Raw genomic sequence first — 6000 nt, forward strand, 5'->3', positions numbered from 1 at the left:
AATATACTTTTATTGCTCTGTTTATATTTGAAAGTAACCATTTTGAAAATTAATGAAATCTGTAACTGATACGGTGGATCTGTCAATGTATGGCAGCTATGGAGTGTGAGCAAGTGAGTGAATGAGAGAATGCCAGAGACAGAAGAAGTTGAGAGTGTCTGGAAACGTAAGAGCTTGAGAGACAGAAAAGGGAAAATAGAGAATAAAGAAGGACAATGTGGACGGATGGAAGAGTTTGAGGGAGAAAGAGATGGATAGAAGGAAAGTTAGATAGGCAGATGGAGGGGAAAACATAAAATTATGACCTTCTACAGGCCCATCACAAGAAACAAAAAGCAGGAGTTGAACCCATTTGCCTGAAACTGGGAACAGGGGGTTGTTGTCCCAAAGGAAACTAATGCCTTTTCCTCCTCTAGGGCAATCATCGAAAATAAGGAGAACGAGAGTTGGTGAACAAACCAGAGGGGGAATCTACAAGAGAGTGACGGTTGGGATGGAGGGATGCATGATGCTGCTGAGGTCCCTCAGACAGGTTTGTTGGGGTATGCCAGGGTTAATCAGGTAGGTGATTGGTGAGAATGATGCGGTTATGAAATGTAGAGAGTACTATTGCTGTAGGGCTGGACATTGCCACTGAAATCACATTCAATGCACACCTGCCTGAGCTGTGGAGGTTTAGCCCCAGAGACCACTGGGAGGCTGCCCAGATCCTCTGTCTAGGAGGGCTGGGGTAGGGTTGGGGGCAACAGGGATGGTGGCAGTAAAGGTGGGAGGTGGGTTTAGGGACAGTGGGCATGCTAGTGTTGGAGTGGGATTGGGGGGTCTGATGGTGTGGGTGGCCATTCACTCCTCTCGCCCTCCCCACAGTTACCATTGCTCAACACCAAGAGAGTGAAAGATAAAGCGAATGCAACGTAGACAGGAGAGAGAAATGGATGTCAGAAAGAAAGAAAGACAGAAATAGAGGAATGTGAAAAACACAATCCACATCCCACTGAGGGTCTCCCAACCTCCACAGGAGGATCTTGGTCTAGCCCATGTTAGACAAATACAATGATCAAGTTTGGACACTGACACCCCTTGGATCATCGAGTCTCAAACCCTGATTTTCGACGGGCACTGAGAGTTTGATGAATGTGTGGCTGGTCTCTCTGAATGGGGTTACCTGATACAGGATTTTCTATAAATACCTCTGCCTCAGACTGGCTGTCTCCCAGAATGAGCTGACCTTTTAAAAGCTTTTTAAGTTACAGGCCAGCTCTAAGTAGTATCCTTCAGCAGTTATTTTAAGGTGTGTGGTGGTGAGTGAGGGTGCAGAAGTTTAATCTATTCTCTCTGCCATTTAGACAAAAATCAATTATTAATAAGCAGTCAATCAGCCTCAGAGAGAGGGAGTGATGATGCTGAGGGAATTAAATCTTGGATGGTTTTGAATCTTCTGTTTCACTCCCTCCTTAAGGCTCTGACTCAGCTCAGTGCGATCTCTGAGTCCCTGATCCTCCCAGTAACTCGCTTGCTTTGTACTTCGTGAGAAAGGATGTTGATTCAGGGATGAGGGACTTGGAGAAGCTGGGATTGTTCTCCTTAGATCTAAGAATGTGAAGGAAAGATTGAATCAAGGAGTTCAAAATTAAGGGGGGGTGGGGGTGATTTTAATAGAGTAAATAATGCGAAACTGTTTCCAGCAGAAAGAGGGTCAGTAATGAGATGGACGCAGATTGAAGAGGATCTGCTAAATGACCAGTGGGAGAGAAGGAAAGAATGTTTACTGACAGCACAAGAATGCACTGCCTGGAAGGACAATGGAAGCAGATTGATTGGTGACTTTCAAAAGAGAATTGAATCAATTTCAGTATCATAGAATGGTTACAGCAGGGCCCTCCCAAGCTATGCATAATGACCCTGTGCAGGGTCGGGTGCTGAACATTTGGGATCATGGGTTCTGAGGCAGCCATTGCACATGTAGAGTTCTCACTGAGTGTTCAAACCTGTGTGGGCACTTTAAATTGTCAATTATTTTTACACAGCGAGTATGGCATGGCTGGCTGTACGCTGAGTGAAGTTACTCCACAGAGGCCGGTATCCTGTCACCAAGTCACCCTTTTATTTACATGTGGGGAGTCGTTGAAACTGATCCAGCTCCCCTCAGGGCCAGCTCTCCATGTGAGCAGGATGTGTGACATTCCTGTTCTTATCTGTCAGCCAGGGCTCCCTGATAGGACCAGATTAACAGCCTCAATGGCTCCCAGATTGGATTTGATTAACAGCCCCAATGAGGGAACTCATACTCTATGAGATCCACCTGCCTGACCTTTTTATAATCACTTCATCTCTTCCCGTCTGATTCTGAGGACATAGGCTAGATTTTTTTGTAGCTCCTCCTGGGTGCGGATGGGTTCGGTGGGTGTTATCACTGGGTCAGGTTCCTACAACTCTACGTCTGATATGGGAAGCATGTAACACCGTAGCTCGCCTCTTGTGCCTGGAGTGTCTCGGAAGAAATTCAATCTCCTCTTCAGGTGGCAAAGGAATCGAGCGACATCCACCCTGTCCATCTCAGATTCCAAACTATCTTCAAAGCTAGACAGAGATGAAGAACCCACAAGTTCCAGAACAGTCAGAAAGCCTGCTGAGGAGCTGAGCACATTTTGTTTCCACTCCGTTTCAGAGTTTGCAGCTTTCGTCATGTGATTCAAATGCTCTTTGCGGACCATTGCACCTACCCAAACTTTAAATATCACTGGACCTGACCTCACGTTGACCACACCATTTACCCATGCAGGGAAATTCCTGTGGTTCCTACACCAAACTTCATCCCCTGAAGATGCTGCTTGGCCTGCTGTGTTCATCCAGCCCTGCACCTTGTTGTCTCGGATTCTCCAGCATCTGCAGTTCCTACTATCCCCTGAAGTAAACTGTCTCTCTTGCTTAGCATAGTCTTGTGTTCGGCATTGGCGTTCCTGATGCCATTTCGTCCTCTGCCCCCAGGTCCAGGAAGATCAAATTTAACCCAATGCAGAGTCTTCTCTCCATTAGCAATTCTGCTGGAACCATCCCTATAGTTGCATGAGGGGTGGTTCTATAATCAAATAGGAACCAGGACAGTTCAGTATTTAGTGAAACTGCAGGCTGATTGTTTAAGCCTGCCTTCAAAGTTTGGACTGTTCTTTCTGCTAGAGCATTGGATAATGGATGGTATGGATCTATCCTCATATGATGAATACCATTCCCTGTTGGTAAATGATGGCCCGTTATCTGTGACCAGCACTTCTGGGAATCCGTGTGTTGCAAAAGATACATGCAATTTTTCTACTGTTGCCCCTGTGTTTGACGATTGAACTCTATGCATGTCCAACCACTTTGACTGGCGTCACAATGGCTAAGAGCATTGAGCCCATGAAAGGACCAGTATAGTCGACGCGTAACCCAATCCAGGATTTACTCGACCATTCCCACGAATGTGGGTGAGCTGCTGGAGGAAACTTGTCATTGTTGGCATTCTGGGCACTGCCCTACCAACACAGCTATGTTGACATCCTTTCCTGGCCACCAAACATAACTTCTTGCCAACATCTTCATTTGGAAAGCCCTGGGTAACCTTGATGGAGTTCAGCCAGTATCTGGTGGCAATCTTTGCTCGGGACATTCACTCTCTCTCCCCATAATAATCGGCTGTTCTCTGTGGCCTGGTCTCTCCAGGTCCAAGCCGGTTTCACTTCTGGTTGTCACAGTCCTTTGGTTTCCCCCATCACCACCGGCTGTTTCAGTTTTGCCAGGACTGGATCTTTCTGCATCCAAAGGCTGATATTGTCAGCTGTGACTGGAAGTATGCCCAGAAAATTTAAAACCATTATTCACTCTTCCAGTGGCAGTACCACCAATGGTGTATCTGCCAGTGGGAGGTGGCTCAATGCATCTGCATTTGCTACTTTGCATCCGGGCAATGTTCCAACTTGTAATTATACACACTTAGTATTAGGGCTGAATTCGGCCTTCCTGATGTGGCACTGCCTTGTCCTCTTTAAGCAGACCTGGCAGGGATTTTTGGTCCATTATTACTACAAATTTACATCTGTAAAGGTATTGATGGAACTTCCTGACTCTAAATATGACTGCCAAACCTTCCTTCTCTATCTTCGCATATTTACCTCCTGCATTAGCCAAAATCCTGGATGCATATGCTATTGGGTGTTCCTCTCCATTGGGCCACCTATGAGCTAATACAACCCTGATGTCATATGGGGGTGGGGGGGCATCGCATGTCAATACCAGATCTTGTTTGGGATCATAGTGTACCAACACCTTAGAGGATGATAGCTGCTTCTTCAATTCCCTGAAAGCTATGGCTTGGCTACATGAACATTTCCAAGGCTGATCTTTCTTTAAGAGCTGAGGCAAAGATGCCAGGATGGAGTCTAGTTTATGTATGAATTTTCCATAATAATTCACCAGCCCAAGGAAAGACCTAAGCTCTGGTACAGACATTGGAGCTGGGACACCTTAGATTTCTCTCACTTTCTCTTCCATCAGGTGTAGCCCAGTCTTGTTGACCCTGTAGCCCAAGCAGGTCACCTGGGGTGCCTGGAACACACATTTTTCCCTTCAAAGGCGTATGCCCACCTGGGAGAATGAACTATGTTCAAGTTCTCTAAGTGATCCTTATTGGTCTTCCCTGTTATTAGCATGTCATCTAGATAAATGGCGCCCTGGGGTAGGACCTTGTAAAATGTTCTCCATTGTCTGCAGAAATATTGCACAGGCTGGTGATACCTCAAATGGTAGTGTCAAACCATTATGAGTATTAATTACAGTGTTACTCTTAGCAAATTTCCGGGATTCCTCATCTAACTGCAATTACAAAGTATGCATGGCTCACGTCCAGCTTCATGAAGGACAGTGCCCTGCCAGCTTTGCCTATAAATCCTCAATGTGAGGAATTGGGTATTCATCCAGCTGTGAAAAGTGGTTTACTGTTTGTTTAAAATCCCCACAAAGGGCAAACCGACCCATCGGGCTTCACAATCAGTACGACTGGTGCTGCCCATTTCAAATACTGTAGTGGTTTGATGATTCTTTCGCTTTCCAGGCTTCTGATTTCTACTTTTCCTCATAAGTCAAATGGCACTGGGCGGGCCTTGTAGAATTGTGAGTTGCTTCCTGGTCAACATGCAAGATAGCCTTGACTCCTTTGATAGTCCCTAGCCTTTCCTTAAAATCTTCTGGGTATTTAATTAGGACTTCGTTCAGGAGGCCATCTTCTAATCAAAAATATGTTGATGCAACTTGCTCAACCAATTTCATTCATCAAGCTTGTGCCTGAGCCTTTTACTACAGTCAGTGATAACCAAACCAGCTGCTTCTCCTAAGAGATTGGAGCCGAAATTGTACCTTTAATCTGTAAAGGTTCCCCGGTATCGATTTTCAGTTTATCCCACGTCTTGCACAGACTTAAGGGTTGGAGTTCAGAGCAAATTTAGTGAAAAACTGGTTTTGTGATCCAGGTGACCATTTGATCAGACATTTATTTTGATTGGATGTTGCTGAGTCACTTAACAGTTCCAAACCAGATGTAGGTGGACATTCCAAGGTGAGCACCCTCCTGGATAGCAGCCTATGGGTTCTCTTACTCAGTTTCGGACTCTTTTGCTTTCTCAAGTCCGCATATCAGCAGCAACTACAATGGTTTGCCAGCTCAGATCCTGAAGAAAATTTTACTTGTTTGACTGAGGCTTGGCTTTGTTTTGGGGTTTTGCTTGGGCTGATCTAGAGTCCCTCTGTTCAGGATATGCCCTGAGTGAGGCTATGCAATTGTTTTCAATCAAGTGGTGTTCCCTATGCTCAGTTGGACTGGCGAGGGTGTCCACTTTCATTGGAATACCTTTCAACTCATATGCTCCAGTTGTTGCATTTTCCCATAATAAAGCCAGTTGTAGTGCCTGTTTGAAGATCAGTTGGGCTTCAGTGAGTAGGCATTTTGCATGGTCACATCATTAATCCCAC

The sequence above is a fragment of the Rhincodon typus genome, chromosome 20 (genome assembly GCF_021869965.1).
Source record: "Rhincodon typus isolate 14 chromosome 20, sRhiTyp1.1, whole genome shotgun sequence".
Classification (NCBI taxonomy): Eukaryota; Metazoa; Chordata; class Chondrichthyes; order Orectolobiformes; family Rhincodontidae; genus Rhincodon; species Rhincodon typus.